Raw genomic sequence first — 17,096 nt, forward strand, 5'->3', positions numbered from 1 at the left:
TATGGGTTCTACATCTTGATCTCAGGCAGCAGGAAGTGGTCTGAGTGTCACTGGGAGCAAAGCTTAAGCGAAGAAGACTTCCGAGCCCACCCACGCCCACAGTGATGCATCTGCTCCAACAAAGCCACACCTCCTAAGAATGCTACTCCCGATGGGCTTATCGGGACCAATACATACAAACTAGCACATTTATTCGGACTGTTGTAAATCTGACACACAAACAATCCAAGAAACGAATTTCAAAGAGACACGGGTGGGAAGCAGAAGGGAGTCAGAAAGCATCAGTCCTGCCCTGCCCTGGAGGTACATGTTGGAGGGTCCCTGATATGAAAACGCAGAACTCCTTGATTTCTGGTCGTTCTGGCATGGCTGTGAGTCGGATGTGTGGTTGCTCTCATATACTTGTTTTGTCTCTCCAACAATGGTTCACAGACACGTTTTGATCTTGAATTTCTGGTATCGCTCATTTGGCCACTGTAGATATTTAAATTCACAAGCTCAATTTCTTGGTCCCTCCAACAAGTTGAAAACAAAGCTAAACATTAAATTTTGCTAACTTTGATGTCAGAGTCTCTGTTTTATGTTTTCAGTGCAATACTATTTCTTCATTTGAGACATGTTTTGGGCAGTTACTACTGACAAGAACATTATTAATTGTTAAATCTACTCTGACAAATCAAATGCGAAGCAAAATGGAAAATTCCAGGACTTCACTCCCAAGTGCCTACCCCATGTAAACTCCTCCCAGAGCACAGCAAAGCCAAGTTCTCAGATCTGTTTGTGTCCATTTGTGATTTTGTGTGAGGTCAACCGACATTTCGCCCTCTTCCTTCCATATTCCTGGGCAGGGCTGAGCCGTGTTAAGTGTGATACAGTATTTGTGCCCAAGAGCGTTAATTAACCAATTAACCAATATTCTCTTACTGGAATCAGAAACCATGAGCAGGCCTGGTCTTGCCCCCACCAGCACCCCATTCCCGACTGCCCCTCTCCTTCCCAGATCAGAGTGGTGACACTGAGAAACTAGGCCTGCCCGGACACAGAGGAGCCAAATCAGAGTGCTCAGTTGGCGCCCTCAACTTGTTTTCTGCGCTCTTGGCTGGGGTTCAGAACGCCAGAGCCCCACCCTGCAGGAAGCCCTCCCCGGGAGCCTTGCCCAGCTACCCGCCTTCGATTGCCCCACCTCCTCTGCTCCTCCCGCCCTCCCGGGGCAGGATAGTGGAGCGCAGCCGGAGGCGCCTGCAGATGCGGGTGGTGAGCGGGGGCCCTCGGGAGGCAGGGGTCCCGGGAAGTTTGTGGGATGCGGGAGGCCGCGGGGTCCCTGACAGTGGTGGAGGCGGGGCAGCGCCCCTGGCGGGAGCTCAGCCGCAGGTGCTTGCGCAACTTTGGCCTGGAAGTGTGGGGCGGGGTTTCCTGCCTTGCGGTCCTATCTGCACCCGGGTCTGAAACAGCAATGGGGCATGCCAGGTGAAGGCTGTATGGGAGAGTCTTTTGGTTCTAGTGACTTGAACTCCTGAGGGTGCAGACCCTACTCTGGCAACCCTCTCCAGCCACTTCCCAATGGTTCCAGTGGCAGCCAGTCCCCTCCTTAGGTCTTTGATAGGTTTAGATAACGGTGCAAAGTTTGATGGGCAGACACTGTGTGACAAGATAGAGCTTGTGTTTTCCTATTATCAGAGTACAGTATTCTCCTTTCGGAATTAGAAGTTTGTATTTAGTGTGTGAATGTATATACTCTTAAGATCTGCAGTTTGCTGTGGTTTATCTTGTGTGGAGCATTTTATGTGGAGCCAGCAACAACAGATGTGCAAATGAACACATTATGCAGTAAGGTTGGTTTCCATGGTAGCTCAGGGATCAAAATGATACTGCAGAGGTAAACACACAACATCCAGCTTCCTGCCCCTTGTCATGGGAAATAAGGAAGCAATGGCATTGCCATTAAATTAGCCACACTGTGACATTTTATGGGCTAATGACTTCACCAGAACAGAGGACACAAAGCTGTCACTTTGTGCATAATGTAAGTACATTCCTTAAATGTCCAAAAGAAGCAGCTGACATAGGGGCAACAAGAAAGTTTAATAAACTTTCTAGTTCCTTCACTCTTTATTCAGTCATTTGAGGCTCAACTACAGGTAACTGGGCAAGTACAGCAAGAACAGAATAACTTAGTATAGAATAGCACAAAATTGGAAAAAATCACTTAATCTTTTAAAATCTTATTTTATGGTGCATCAGGAGACAGAAGATACATAGTCTAAAGCACGAGACTTTGGGAAGGCCTAAATGTTCTAACATAGAAGTATGGTAAAGTGCTAGTTAAAATACAGACATGAACAAAAGCATGTGAGTCAATGTGTACACACGGTTACAACTTGCATGTATGACATAGCATTTGAGAACACTTGGAATACAGAATGAATTGTCACTTTGGATGTTCATATCCTCTTATATATTTATGTATGCATGTTTATAAAACTGATGTTGTAATGAGAAAAGTAATAAAGTTACAGAGAGTATCTGTGGTTTGTAACTCATGCATGTATTCCTTTCTGGATAGAGTAGCTATCATTTACTATAGAAAAAAGTATGTTATCTTTCCTGAGGGTTTTCATTTTTTTTTTTTTTGGTTGTGAGCCTAGCCTTTAACAGATGAGCTCTCTCTCCAGCCCTACATGTTATTTTTTTAAAGATCCCTTTAAGATACTTCCTTGGGAAATCCTGTTTTCTTTTTCAAGAATATTGATGGTTATGATGTTTATTATAGGGAAATAAGTGCAAAATTTTTGTGTACTACACATAATCATTAACGCTGTCAAAAGTAGAAAATAAAGGTAAGGCCATATTTATTCTATATTTTACTAGCATTGTGCTAAAACCCACCTTAACAGTAATAGTCTTCTACACTAAATACATAGATGTGCTATTATTTAAGAAGAAAACATCTATCCTGAAAAACAAAAATCAAACCATTGAATGAGAATAATGAAAGCATTTGGAAAACATCTTAACATAAAATAAAATTTTAATGCCCTTCCTACAAATGACAAAGAAAGGAAAACTAATAAACAGAAAATGACCAAATGACAAATAGGACATTTCCTGCGTTGGAGATGGAAATGACTTCCAGGTGCAATTAAAGCTACTCACTATCCTCCATTACAAGGTATCTGGGAAATCAAGCCAAATTTTCTTTTCCTGCAAGATCGACAATAACAAAAACTGTAAAAAACCACTATGTCTTCCATTCTTTTGTCCAGTGTGTGAATTAGTGTAAAGTCTTTGGATATCAATTCAACTGTGTTTAAAGTACACAAATATTTTACCCACTAGTTCTACTTCTGGAATTTAACATATTGATATACAGAATTTCTACATAAGTTTGTTTCACAATTGTTTGTGATAGCATAAATTATGCAATAATTTAAAATTCCACTGCTAAGCAGTCAAATATATTCAGTCATTAAATAAGAATAGTTTTATTAAATGAGAATAGACATTTTAATAAGACAAAATATGGAAGATGCCTATCTCTATGAAAAGATAACACACACCCAATATATATTACATACACAAAACTACACAGATATGTATAGTTGGAGCACAGAAAGTCGAATAAATAGATGAGCAATGGAGAGTGGATCCGTTTATGCAACTGCTTAACTGCTTGAGTAACTATTTGCTTTCAGAGCATGCATACTTTAAGAAGTCTCTTTAATATGCGTAACTGTTCGAGGTTATCTAAAGTCAGCCACATGCCTTTCTATGTATATAAACCAGAAGATAACACAGTTTTGACTTGGCAACATTCGTGGTAGTGCACTAGGCTTGGTGATGATCATTATATAAATGGTTCTAATATGTTCTGTATAAATGTAGTGAGAATATTTTTGTGTACTCTATAATGAAAACATTCCCTTTTTGAATGCTAAAATGAAAAGAACAAATCACCTTTCAAAGAATTTGTACTCACTGTGCTTCCATTTCAATACACCCTTTATTCTGGAATATATCCCCCCATACAGCCCACAAGATTCTTAACGTTTGGTAAAAAGAAGGAAATAGTCACCCACGCACATTTTCTTTGGTAGGATTCATGGTGTGAGTAAAATAAGGAGTATTTTACATTACAAATGCATCACCAAAATTTGATTTTTGTCATTGTTTTTTTTTTCTTCATTTAAAAGTGTCTTTTCCAGTTTCTTGTAGGGTTGAGTTGATACAGTGAAGTTTTATGAATACCTGTTATGCACATATTTCCGATGGGTTTATATGCATGGCTTTTTTTTAAATGTCACTTTTATCCTTACAATAAAAATCCCTATCTATGCTTCCTGTGCTTGGTACTTTCTCAACTCCTGCCCACACACCAGCACCTCCTCCATTGCAGAACTGTGGACTATGGCTGACTGAGTGCTTTAGTGACCTTTAATATACTCAGTATTCAGACCCTCCACTGCTAGCTCCCTCATCACAAAGAACCCCATAAAATGTCCAACACTCCACATCACAGATGCCAAGAAGCTGCTTAAGATCTGTTAGGAGAGTTATATGAAGGGTGCACATTCAGCTTTCATGTCTGGCAAACTCTAAGGACAGTTTCATTGTGGATTCACTGAAAGAATACATTGCTAGCTTTGTTTTCCATTTGGCTTTTTTTTACGTTCAGAATATAACATACCTATTATAGAATATGTAAAGAAGAAATAGGGTTTATTTTAGACATATTTTTACTTTTTTGGATTTTGACAAACTGTAGTTAAATATTGCAGATTGCCCTGTGAACGTTTCATTGTTCTTGCAAAACCATTTGTGTCTGTATTTCTGGATTACTAGTTTATGATGTTTCATTGTGAGGTGTTCTCCCAGTCAGCATGCTACGGTATCACTCAGTTTACTGCTGCTGCTGCTGTTTGCTTTCAGTCTGGATTCTTTTTTGGAAAACAAGGATGCCACTCAAAGCAAAAACCGTTATAGAATCCCTGAAATTTGAAATAGAGGAAACTTGCTTAGGTTTTCAAAAGTGATTTTAGAGAACTTGCATCGTTATTGTCTCGATAACTGCCCTCTTCCCTCCCTCTCTCCTCCTCTCCCTCCCTCTCTCTTTCTATTGTTTGCTGCTCTTCTTTCTGATCCCATTACACAGATTTTCCATTTTCTGAACAGTTCTTAGTGACTTCCCTAGAAACCTTTATACAGAAGAAATATAGAAATTTCATATTTTATTTATTTATTGCTTTTGTTTGTTTGAGACAGGATTCCTCTGTGTAGCCCTGGCTGTCTTGGTACTCTGAAGAGCAGGCTTGATTCAAACCCAGAAATCCACCTGCCTCTGCCTCCCAAGTGCTGGGATTAAAGGTGGGCACCACTACCACCCAGCTACACATTTTTATTTTTAATCTGCTTTCCTCATTTCTTTTGTCTAATGTAATTGCCCTAGCAGGACTCTCCAGTCTAACACTGAATGGAGAGGAGACTGAACACCCTTACGGTTTTCATCTTAGAGGAAGCTGTCTTTCTTGGTTCTTTTGCAGCTGGTTATGAAATGCTTCATGAACTCTTGGCCAGATTACAGAACTTCCATTCTCTTTCTCGGTTATTGAATGCTTGACTTCATACTTTTATCCAAAAAAAGAAATTGGATTCCTTAGAGGTTTTTCTGGGGTGTATCGTGATTAAGTGAAGTTTTGCTTTCCATTTTGGTAGTATGGTACATTGGCTGAGTTTTATATTAAAATTACATTGTTGGTTATAAAAATAATACATGTGACTAAAAATTTTTGTGAAAATGTAAGAAATACATTCATGTAGATAAAACACTGCATTGTTAGTGAGATAAATCCCGTATTGTTATAGTGTACATAGAGTGATAGAGTTTGTTCTGTAATGTTTATTGAATTTGGTGCCCTAAGTTCTTCAGCGATGTTACTATATCTCTCTTTTCATAATTTCTGAGTCTGGTTATATCAGGGTCACTCTGAGCTGACAAAATTAAATGGCATGCATTCACTCTTCTGGGAGACTTGTTAAAACTTGGCATTCATTCTTTTTAAGGAACTTTGTAGTTTGTCAGAGAATCCCCGTGCTTTTAGTCTCCCGGTGTGGGATGATTCATTGACTCTCTGTGATTTTGTTTAGGATGGCAGGGCTCAAACTCAGAACCTCATCCACTCGAGAATCCATTCATTCGACCATTCATTTGCATCCTTGGCCATGTTCTTTCATTTTCTATAACTCATCACTTTTTTAAAATAGTTTCTCTCTCTGGCTGGATAATTTTCATTTATCTGCTATTAAGTTAGTATCTTTTGTGCATAGTCTCCATTTAATTATTAATTTAATCTAGTGATGTTTAGATTTCTTCTTTTTATGTATTACCTCAGTTCTAAAACTTATACCTACTCTTTTCTTGTCTTTTTATTTTTAAATTTAAATTAGAAACAAGGTTGCTTAACATGTCAATCCCAGCTCCCTCTCCCTCCCCTCCTCCCACACCCTCACACCAGTCCCTACACCCCCCCTCCCCCAATCACCACTCCTTTCTCTAGGGAGGGTGAGGCCCTCCATGAGGAGTGTCCATTGTCTGTCATTTCATCCAGGGCAGGGCCTAGGCCCTCCCCCAAGAGTCCAGGCTGAAAGAGCATCTCTTATTGTAGGATGGGCAACCAAAGTCCATTTGTATGCCAGAGATAATGCTGATCAATACCCAGGGCCCCATAGATTGCCTAGGCCTCCTCACTGACACCCACATTCAGGGGGTCTGGATCAGTCCCATGCTGGATTCCCAGCCATCAGTCTGGGGTTCAAGAGCTCCTCCTTGTTCAGGTCAGCTGACTCTTATACTCATCACTCCTCCCTCTCTGTCACTGGGTTCCTTGAGTTCAGCTCAGTGTTTAGCTGTGGCTGTCTGCCTCTCCTTCCATAAGTCACTGGATGAGGGTCTGTGCCTCAGACTCTCTGGCAATGGGATTGTAGGCTGGCACTTCCCTGATCCATGTCTAAAATCCATATGGAGTGAGTACCCAAACTTATGGGACACTTTGGAAGCAATGCTGAAAGCGAAGTTCATATCTACTCTATCTTTTATTTCTTTGTCGAGACTTTCAGTCTTTCCAGACTTCATGGAACATTTTGTAATGTTTTACTTTGTTTTGGTATCTAGGTATATGATGTGTGTGTCGTTTCCTGTGTCCAGGGCACACATGTGTTTCATTTATGTATATGATGTGGGGGGGGGAGGTTCCGTGTCCAGGGCACGCATGTGTTTTATTTATGTATATGATATGATGTGTGTGTCCGAGGAGAGTTTCCTGTGTCCAGGGCACACATGTGGAGATGAAAGGACAACTCTGTGGAGTCAGTTTCTTCTTCTACCTCTGTGTGTGCTCTGGAGCTCAAACTGAGGCCATCATGCTTGTGTGTAAAAGCTGCTTTACCCAGTGAGCCACCTCTAGGCCCTGGAGCATTTTTAAATACCAATATTATTTGTCACGAAGTCAACATTGGTATCACCCTAGCAATAACTTATTTTGATACTATTTTCTAGAAGTTGACCTTTTTATGTCTCTTTTTGTGCTATGGTTTTGTATTGTTTCCTGGATATTTTCAGTATTAATTAGGAGAACTTGAGTCTTATTAAATTCCATGGAGACAGTTGACAGTTTCACTGTTCTGTCAGGCAGTACATGCACTTGGTTTGAGGCCTCACTCCCTGACCAATTTCTGAGTATGTGACTTCAATGCCAGCTTTATTTTCTGTGACATTGAACTAGCTCTGAGTGGACATAACCCAGCACTCCGTCTTACACTGGGCACTGTTCTTTCTTGTTTAGTTCTCAAGGTCTTTGTTAGGTCCTGAGAAACATTATTGGTACCTCTTTAGAGTAGTCCTTGCCTGTCCAAGCCAGAACCATAAGGCATGTAAGTTCTGATGCCACCAAGGGCCTCCCCCTGTATTTCAGGCTATTCTGAAATTGTACGAGGCCAAGAGTACCAGAAATGAACTAAAAGCTTCTTGCCTCATGTTCCTGACTATAATTACTGTAGTCAAAGTGGGTTAGTCACTTTTTCAGTTATCTGGATACATATTTTAATTTAGTCCTGACATTAGCTGCCCAGAGTCAATACTGACTCTGAGTTTCACAGCTGTCAAGAAGACTTTCCTCACATGAGGCATTTGACACAAGTTTGAGGTTTCCAGATCACATACACTCTGACAGTCTGATGAGTCCCCTCACCCCTTCAGGTGTGATCATTTTCTGCAACAACTCAACAGGACTCATGACAGAGCTCTACAGGTGAATAAAACTTTATTATAAGAAATAAGAATCAAATGTAGACAAATAAAAATGCTCATGGAGGAGGGACTGGCAAATGGTTAACTATGTTGGGATGCCCTGTGCTGAGACTCAGAACCTGAGTGCAATCCCCAGAACAAACACTGTAGAAGAAGACACTGACTTTGGAAAGTTGTTCTGTGACCTCCACACACCTGCCATGCCTCTTGCATGACCTTCACCTGCACACATGGGGATTGTGGAAAGCTTGAATTGTCCAAGCATCCCTTCACCCAGGTGGGTTGCAGTGATTGCTTTCCTGACACTTTGGGGTTTGCTAGCTGCGAGGCTGACTTGAGCCTCAGTGTTCAGTTTATATTGGGGTTTCAGTACTTAGATGTGACTGCTAAAATCCTTGGCTTATGGCACAACTAGCTGAGGCCAGGGTACTGAACACTGCAGCTCCCATCCTGGCAGGAGCCAGCACACTCAGACACTGCCAGCATCCAAGTCCCATTCTCCATTCACAGGACAAGTGAGGGTCCAACATACCCAGACACTGCCAAGGCCCTGATACTAGGATGGCCTTTATCCATACAAGAGGAAAGCCACCAGGGTATTGGACCTGTCCCACCCATTGGAAAGGGACCGTGGTCATATACCCACCAGGAGAGGAAGAAATTCCTTCTGTACCAACAGGAAGAAATGATGGGAAGGAGACAATATAAAAACACATCCAGCAACAGAAAAACCAATATGACACCACCAGAGGATAGAGACTCTAACCAGCAAGACCTGAACAGCCCATTGCAGGTGGAGCAGATGAGAAAGACCTTAAAAACAACTTCATGAAAATTATAGCAAGCCACAAATAGAATATGAGAAGACCTATTAAAGAAATGGAAGAAAAAACAAACCAAAAATGCAAAAAATTGCAAGAAATGGAAGAAAAAACAAGCCAAAAAATCCAAAAAATGAAAGAAAGAGAGAAAAAGATGCAGCAAAAATTGCAAGAAGCAATTCAAATAGTACAAGGGTTGAAAGCTGAAATAGAGACAATAAAAAAAACACAGTCTGAAGGAATGCTGGAAATAGAAAAGCTGGGCAAACAGTCAGGTACTACAGATGCAAGCATAATCAACAGAATACAAGAGACAGAAGAGAGAATCTCAGGTGTTGAAGGTACACTAGAGGAAATAGATTCATCGACCAAAGAAAAACTTAAGTCCAAAAAAATCACTAACACAAAATATCCAGGAAATATGGGATACAATGAAAAGAACCAACCTAAGAATAATAGGAATAGAAGAAGGTGAAGAAAACCACCTCAAAGGGGCAGAAAAAATATTCAACAAAATCATAGAAGAAAACTTTCCCAACCTAAAGAAAGATATGCCAATGAAAATACAAGAAGCCCACAGAACACCAAATAGAGTGGATCACAAAAATAGTCCCCTCACCACATAATAATCAAGACCCCAAATATACAGAATAAAGAAAGAATATTAAGAGCAGCTAAGGAAAAAAGGCCAAGTAACATATAAAGGCAAACCTATCAGAATTACCCCTGACTTCTCCATGGAAACTCTGAAAGCCAGAAGGTCCTGGATAGATATTCTACCAACACTAAGAGACCATGGATGCCAGCCCAGACTACTATACCTGGCAAAGCTCTCAATCACTATAGATGGAGAAAACAAGATATTCCATGACAAAACTAGATTCAAGCAATATGTATCCACTAACCCAGCCCTACACAGAAAGTTCTGGAAGGAAAATTCCAACCCAAGGAAGTTAACTACAACCAGAAAAACATAGGCATTAGATAATCCCACTTTACCAACAGCCAAAAGAACAAAGGGGTGGAATTCCACACATAATTCCACCACCACCAACCATTCCAAATCAAAGAAGAATGAGCAATCAATGGTCATTAATATCCCTCAATATTAATGGCCTTAACTCACCCATAAAAAGACACATGCTAACAGAATGGATTCCAAGACAGAACCCATCCTTCTGCTGCATATAAGAAACACACCTCAGTCTCAAAAATAAACATTACCTCAGAGTTAAGGGTTGGGAAAAGATTTTCCAATCAAATGGACCCAAGAAACAAGCAGGGGTAGCAATCCTAATATCTAACAAATTAGACTTTAAAATAAAATCAATCAAAAGAGATGAAGGAGGTCATTACATACTCATCACAGGCAAAATCGACTAGGACGAAATTTCAATTCTGACCATATGCCCCAAATACAAAGGCATCTATGTTCATAAAAGAAACACTACTAAAACTCAAATCACATGTAAAGCCCCACACAATTATAGTGGGAGACTTCAACACCCCACTCTCACCTCTAGACAGGACTATTAGATAGAAAATTAACAAAGAAGCAAAGGAACTAATAGAAATTATAACCCAATTGGGATTAACAGACATCTATAGAATCTTCTTCTATCACCACATACTTGGCAACATAGCAAACCTCAACAGGCTAAAAAAAAATGGAATAACTCCATGCTCCTTATCAAACCACCACACGTTAAAATTAGAATTCAACAACAACACAAATTGCAGAAAACCTACAAGCTCATGGAAATTGAATAAAGTGCAATTGCACCATTCCTGTGTAAAAAAAAAATAAAAAAGAAATCAAAGACTTCCTAGAATTCCATGAGAATGAAGACACAGCATACCCAAACCTATGGGACATTTTGAAAGTAGTGCTATGAGGGAAGTTCATACCACTAAGTGCCTATGTGAAGAAACTAGAGAATAGTTACACTAGAGAATTAACAGCAAAACTGAAAGCTCTAGAGCACAAAGAAGCAAATTCACCAAGGAGGAATAGACTCCAGGAAATAATCAAATTTAGGGCTGTACTCAAAAAAGTACAAACCAGGAAAACAATACAAAGAATCAATGTAACAAAGATTTGGTTCTTTGAGAAAATCAACAAGATAGACAAACCTTTATCCAAACTTAAGAAATGGCAGTATGAATATGTAAATTAACAAAATCAGAAAGGGAAAAGGGGAAGTAACAGACACTGAGGAAATCCACAGAATCATCAGGTCATGCTTTGAAAACATGTACTAGACAAAATTTGAAAATCTAAAGGTAATGGACAATTTTCTGGATAGATATTACCTGTCAAAATTAAATCAAGAACAGGTTATAACAATTCTTGTCAATGTATTCCATGCAATAGAAGCAGAAGGGTCATTGCCAAACTCTTTCTACGATAACCTTGATACACAAGACACACAAAGACACAACTAAGAAAGAGAGATTCAGACCAATATCCCTCATGAACGTTGATGAGAAAATACTCAATAAAATACTGGCAAATCAGATCCAAGAACACATCAGAAAACTCATCCACCACGATCAAGTAGGCTTCATTCCAGGGATGCAGGGATGGTTCAACATAAGAAAATCCATCAATGTAATCCACCATATAAACAAGCTGAGATACAAAAATCAAATCACATGATCATCTCACTAGATGCTGAAAAAGCCTTTGACAAAATCCAACACCAATTCATGATAAAGGTCTTGGAGAGATCCGGGATAGCAGAAACTTACCTAAACATAATAAAAGCTATATACAGTAAACCAACAGACAACACCAAACTTAATGGACAAAAACTCAACATAATTCCTCTAAAATCAGTGACAAGAAAAGGCTGTCCACTCTCTCCATATGTATTAAATATTGCCCTTGAAGTTTTAGCTAGAGCAATATGAAAACAAAGAGACATCAAGGGGATACAAATTGGAAAGGAAGAGGTCAAACTTTCACTATTTGCAGATGATATGATAGTTTACATAAGTGACTCAAAAAACTCTACCAGGGAACTCCCACAGCTGACAAATACCTTCAGCAAAGTGTCAGGATGCAAGATCTACTCAAGAAAATTAGTAGCCTTACTATATACAGACAATAAAAGGGCTGAGAAGGAAATCAGAGAAACATCACCTTTTACAATAGCCACAAACAATATAAAATATCTTGGGGTAACTAGACAAACAAGTGAAAGACTGGTATTGCAAGAATTTTGAGTCTTTAAAGAAAGAAATTAAAGAAGACACCAGAAAATGGAAAGCTCTCACATGTTCTTGGACAGGTACGATCATCATAGGAAAAATGGCAATCTTACCAAAAGCAATATACAGATTTAAAGCAATCCCCATTAAAATACCAGCACAATTCTTCACAGACCTGAAAGAACAATTCTCAATTTTGTATGGAAAAACAAAAGACCCAGGATAGCCAAAACAACCCTGTTCAACAAGGCAACATCTGGACGCATCACCATCCCTGACTTCAAGTTGTATTACAGAGCAATAGTCCTGAAAACAGCTTGGTATGGCACAAAAACAGACAGATAGACCAATGGAATGAAATTAAACACCACGACATTAACCCATACCCGTGTGAACACATGATCTTTGAAAAAGAAGCTAAAATTATACAATGGAAAAAACAAAGCATCTTCTACAAATGGTGCTGGCGTAACTGAAGGCTAACATGTAGAAGACTGTAGATAGATCCATGTCTATCACCATGCACAAAACTTAAATCCAAGTTGATCAAAGACTTTAGCATAAATCCTGCCACACTGAACCTCTTAGAAGAGAAAGTGGGAGGTGCCCTTGAAGGAACTGGTACAGGAGAATGCTTCGGGAACATAACTCCAGTAGCACAGACACTAAGATCAACAATTAATAAATGGGACCTCTTGAAACTGAGAGGTTTTGCTTTTGTTAAGCAAATTACACAGTCAGCAAGACAAAAAGGCAGCCCACAGATTGGGAAAAGATATTCACTAACCTCACATCTGACAGAGGGCTGATCTCCAAAATTTACAAATAACTCAAAAAGCAAGTCTCCAAAATACCAAAGGATCCAATCAAAAAGTAGTGTACAGAAGTAAATAGAGAATTGTCAATAGTGGAGTCTAAAATGACAAAAAGACACTTAAGAAAGTGCTCAATATCTTTAGTCATCTGGGAAATGCAATCAAAACAACTCTGAGATTCCATCTTACTCCTGTCAGAATGGCTAAAATCAAAAACTTCAATGACAGTTTATGCTAGAGAGGATGTGGAGAAAGGGGAACACTCCTTCACTGCTGGTGGGAGTACTGACTCGTACAGCCACTTTGGAAATCAGTATGGAGAGTCCTCAGGAAAATGGGAATCAGTCTACCACAAGACCTATCAATTCTACTCTTAGGCATATACCCCAAAGGTGTACATTCATACAACAAGGACGTCTGTTCCACTATGTTCATAGCAGCATTATTTGTAATAACCACAACCTGGAAGCAACATAGATGCCCCTCAACTGAGGACTACACAATGGAGTACTATTCAGTGGAAAAAAAACAATGGAATCTTGAAATTTGCAGGCAAATGGATGGCACTAGAAGAAACCATCCTCAGTTAGGTAACCCAGTCACACACACACAAAAAGATATGTACTCACTCATATGTGGATTTTAGACATGAATCAGGGGAATGCCAGCCGACAATCCAACTGCCAGAGAGTTTGGGAAACAGAACCTTCATCCAGCAACAGATGGAAGCAGAGGCAGACACCCACAGCCAAACACTGAACTGAACTACTGGAATCCAGTGACAGAAAGGGAGAACTGATAAGCAAAGGACTTAAGACTGGGCTGGTTTAACCCACAGAAACAGTTGACCTGAACAAGGGGAAGCTCTTGGGCCCCAGGTTGATGGTTGGGTGGACAGCATGGGACTGATTCAGAATGCCTGAATGTGTGTGCCAGTAAGGAGGCCTAGGTAAACTATGGGGCTTTGGGTAGTATTTATCCCTGGCACACAAATGGATTTTGGGTTCCCATCCCACCATGAGGGATGCTCTCTCAGCCTGGACTCTTGTGGGAGAGCCTAGGCCCTGGCCTGGATGAAATGACAGACTCTGGAGATCCATCATGGAGGGCCTCACCCTCCATGGAGATTGGAGTGGAGATTGGGTGGGAGTCTGGGGTGCCTGGTGGGGAGGGAGGAGAAGGAGGAGAGGGAGAAGGAACTGGGATTGACATGTGAAACAAGCTTGTTTCTAACTTAAATTTAAAAAAAAGGAAGAGAAAAAAGTCCTTGGCTATGAGATTGGACTAAGTCTCTAATCCGCCACCTCCCTAGCAGTCAGGCAGATAGGAACATTCTAACCCTCTGAAAATGTGATGTGTCTTTCTGGTATGACCAGTCTATATCTTGAGTCATGCCCTATACATAACCTCAGGCGTTCTGAGGGGTCATTATGTATAACAAGAATAATCCTGTCACTGAGACAGGGTTTAGGACAAGACCAGCCACACTGGTTTACTATTATCTAGCAATAAATCAATCTATCTATCTTCTATCTACCTATCCTTGCAAAATTTTGATAGCTATCACTTTCAATGGAGATGGAAGAAAAATGATTCAGGCAGTAGCAAGGCCTAGCAAGTTTCCCCTTTTTAAGATCTAGTAGGTGTATCTTTAAAGATCTAGTAAATACTCTTGACTTAAGGCCTAATAGAGTTTCCTTCATTAAACAAGGTCTATGCACTCCCTGCGAACTATTAAAACACTAACATATCCACCTTTCTTGGATCCTTTAGACATATGAGGCTAAATGTGAACAACTGAAAAGAACCACAGTATTTTATTTGAGCTTTTCACATTTACCAAATATAATATGACTCCCAAGCAAATACAGTATCACTTACAACACATAGGTTTTCAACTGTGCGGACTGTGTAGTGGATTCTGTAGTCCAAGAACATTGATGTTGAAACTACAATGAGCTTGATATGGTGACTCAGGACTATAACCCCAGAACTTGGGAAACAAAGGCAAGAGGTTCTCTGTAAGTTCAAGGACAACCTGGGATATACTATGAATTCTAGGCTTGCCTAGGCTACTTTGTGAGACCTTATCTCAAAAAGATCTTTAATGTAGCTAACTTTTAAAAAATTATTTATTCATTTTTACATCCTGGCCACAGTTACTCCTCCTTCCTCTCCTCCCTGTCCCTCCCTGCAATACTCCCTCTTTTCCCACTCACAATCTATTCCTCTTCCATTTATGTTTTAAAAAGAGCAGGTCTCCCATGAGTATCAACAAAACATGGCATTTCAAGTTGCAGTAAGACTAAGCACCTTCCATGTGTTAAGGGCAAGTGACCCAATAAGAGGATTAGGGTTCCAAAGGCCTGTAAAAGAAGTTGGAGGCAACCCCTGTTCCCAATGTTAGGAGTCCCAAAAGAGGATCAAGCTACACAATGGTAACATATATGCAGAGTGCCTAGGTCAGTTGTTTCTGTGAGTTTTCTTGTGGTGTCCTTGACCCTTCTGGCTTCTATAACCATTTCTTCTTCCCTTCTGGAGAATTCCCCCAACTCTGCATATGTTGGGCTGTGAGTCTACGTCTGTTTCCATCAGTTGTTGGATGACACCTCTTGGATGACAATTGGGCTTGGCACCATTCTTGTATATGCTATTTCTAGGAATCTAAGCTGGGTTCTTCTTTGTAGATTCCTGGGAGATTGACTTGTGCCAAATTTTTACCTGAATTGGAAATGTACCCCCATATCCAGTAGTACCTTTCAGTATTCCCCATTTCCCCAACCTTATTGCTCATGTTCACATCCCAAACCACCTTTAGTCAACTCACAAAAACCTCTTCTATTTCCCTTCCCAGGGAAGTCTGGATGTCCCCTGTGAACCCTTCTTGTTACCTAGCATCTCTGAGGCTGTGGATTGCAGCATGGTTCTCCTTAATTCACAGCCATTATCTACTTATAAGCATAGCATGTTCATCTTTCTCAGTCTGAGTTACCTCACTCAGGATGATTTTTTTTCTAGTTCCTATTTTACTTCAAATTTCCTGGTGTCCTTGTTTCTAACTGCTGAGTAATACTTCCTTGCGTAAATGTACCACATTTTCTTCATCCATCCTTTGGATGACGAACATCTAGATTTTATTTCAGGGTTCTGGCTATAACAAAGTTTCTATGAACATAGTTGAGCAAGTGTCCTTGTGGTATGATTGAGAAACTTTCAGGTATATGCCCAAGAGTTGTATATCTGGATCTTGTAGTAGATTGATTCCTAATTTTCTGAGAAACTGCCACACTGACTTCCAGAGTGGCTGTACAAGTTTTCACTCCCACTAAAAATAGAGGAGTGTTCTCCTTGCTCCACAACCTCTCCAGCATGAGTTGTCACTTATGGTTTTGATTTTAGTCATTCCGACAGATGTAAGATGGGATCTCAGAGTTGTTTTGATTTGTAGCTAACTTTTTATTCTTTGTAAAATACAGTTTGATAAAATAAATTCTGTTAGCCAACATTTGTTACTTATTTGTCTACAGTTAGAGAACATGTTCTTTTGTATGCTTACAATTCTGTATGCTAGAACTTCAGTCTCTGGGAGAGGTCAATTCTCTGCCCAGACCCCAGCATAGTATAGCAGTCATTTAGTGGGACATGCTGAGTGACTAAGTGACAGAGCATTTTAAACAGTGTTGCTGCCTATGTACAATTTACCAGTGAATCGATAATAATAGAGTTACTGAGGGTTCTTCTCTGGTCCTGACATTGTCTTCATGGAAATATCCATTTTACAGCAGTTCTTTAAGGCTGATCCAGCTTCTACACTTTGTGATGCACAGGGCAATCTGAAAAAGAGGCTGGTCATCATGGTCACCTCCATCATAAATAGACCTGGGTATGTGCTGTCATTGTGTGTGTATGCTGGCATGTACTACTGGGGGGGAGTGCTGCCCAGTCTTC

The 17,096-nt window shown here is 40.1% G+C and overlaps 1 protein-coding gene across 1 annotated transcript in view; it reads left to right on the top strand.

Moving 5' to 3' along the window:
• The first annotated feature begins 1,127 nt into the window (after nucleotides 1-1,127).
• Nucleotides 1,128-17,096, top strand: part of Plscr4 (phospholipid scramblase 4) — a 40,047-nt gene continuing 24,078 nt past the window's right edge. Inside the window, exon 1 of the mRNA XM_005080719.4 lies at nucleotides 1,128-1,254. The gene's annotated coding sequence lies outside the window, so the exon portion shown is untranslated. The remainder of the gene's footprint in view (nucleotides 1,255-17,096) is intronic.

This window comes from Mesocricetus auratus, unplaced genomic scaffold, assembly GCF_017639785.1.
Source record: "Mesocricetus auratus isolate SY011 unplaced genomic scaffold, BCM_Maur_2.0 Super-Scaffold_100691, whole genome shotgun sequence".
Taxonomy (NCBI): domain Eukaryota; kingdom Metazoa; phylum Chordata; class Mammalia; order Rodentia; family Cricetidae; genus Mesocricetus; species Mesocricetus auratus.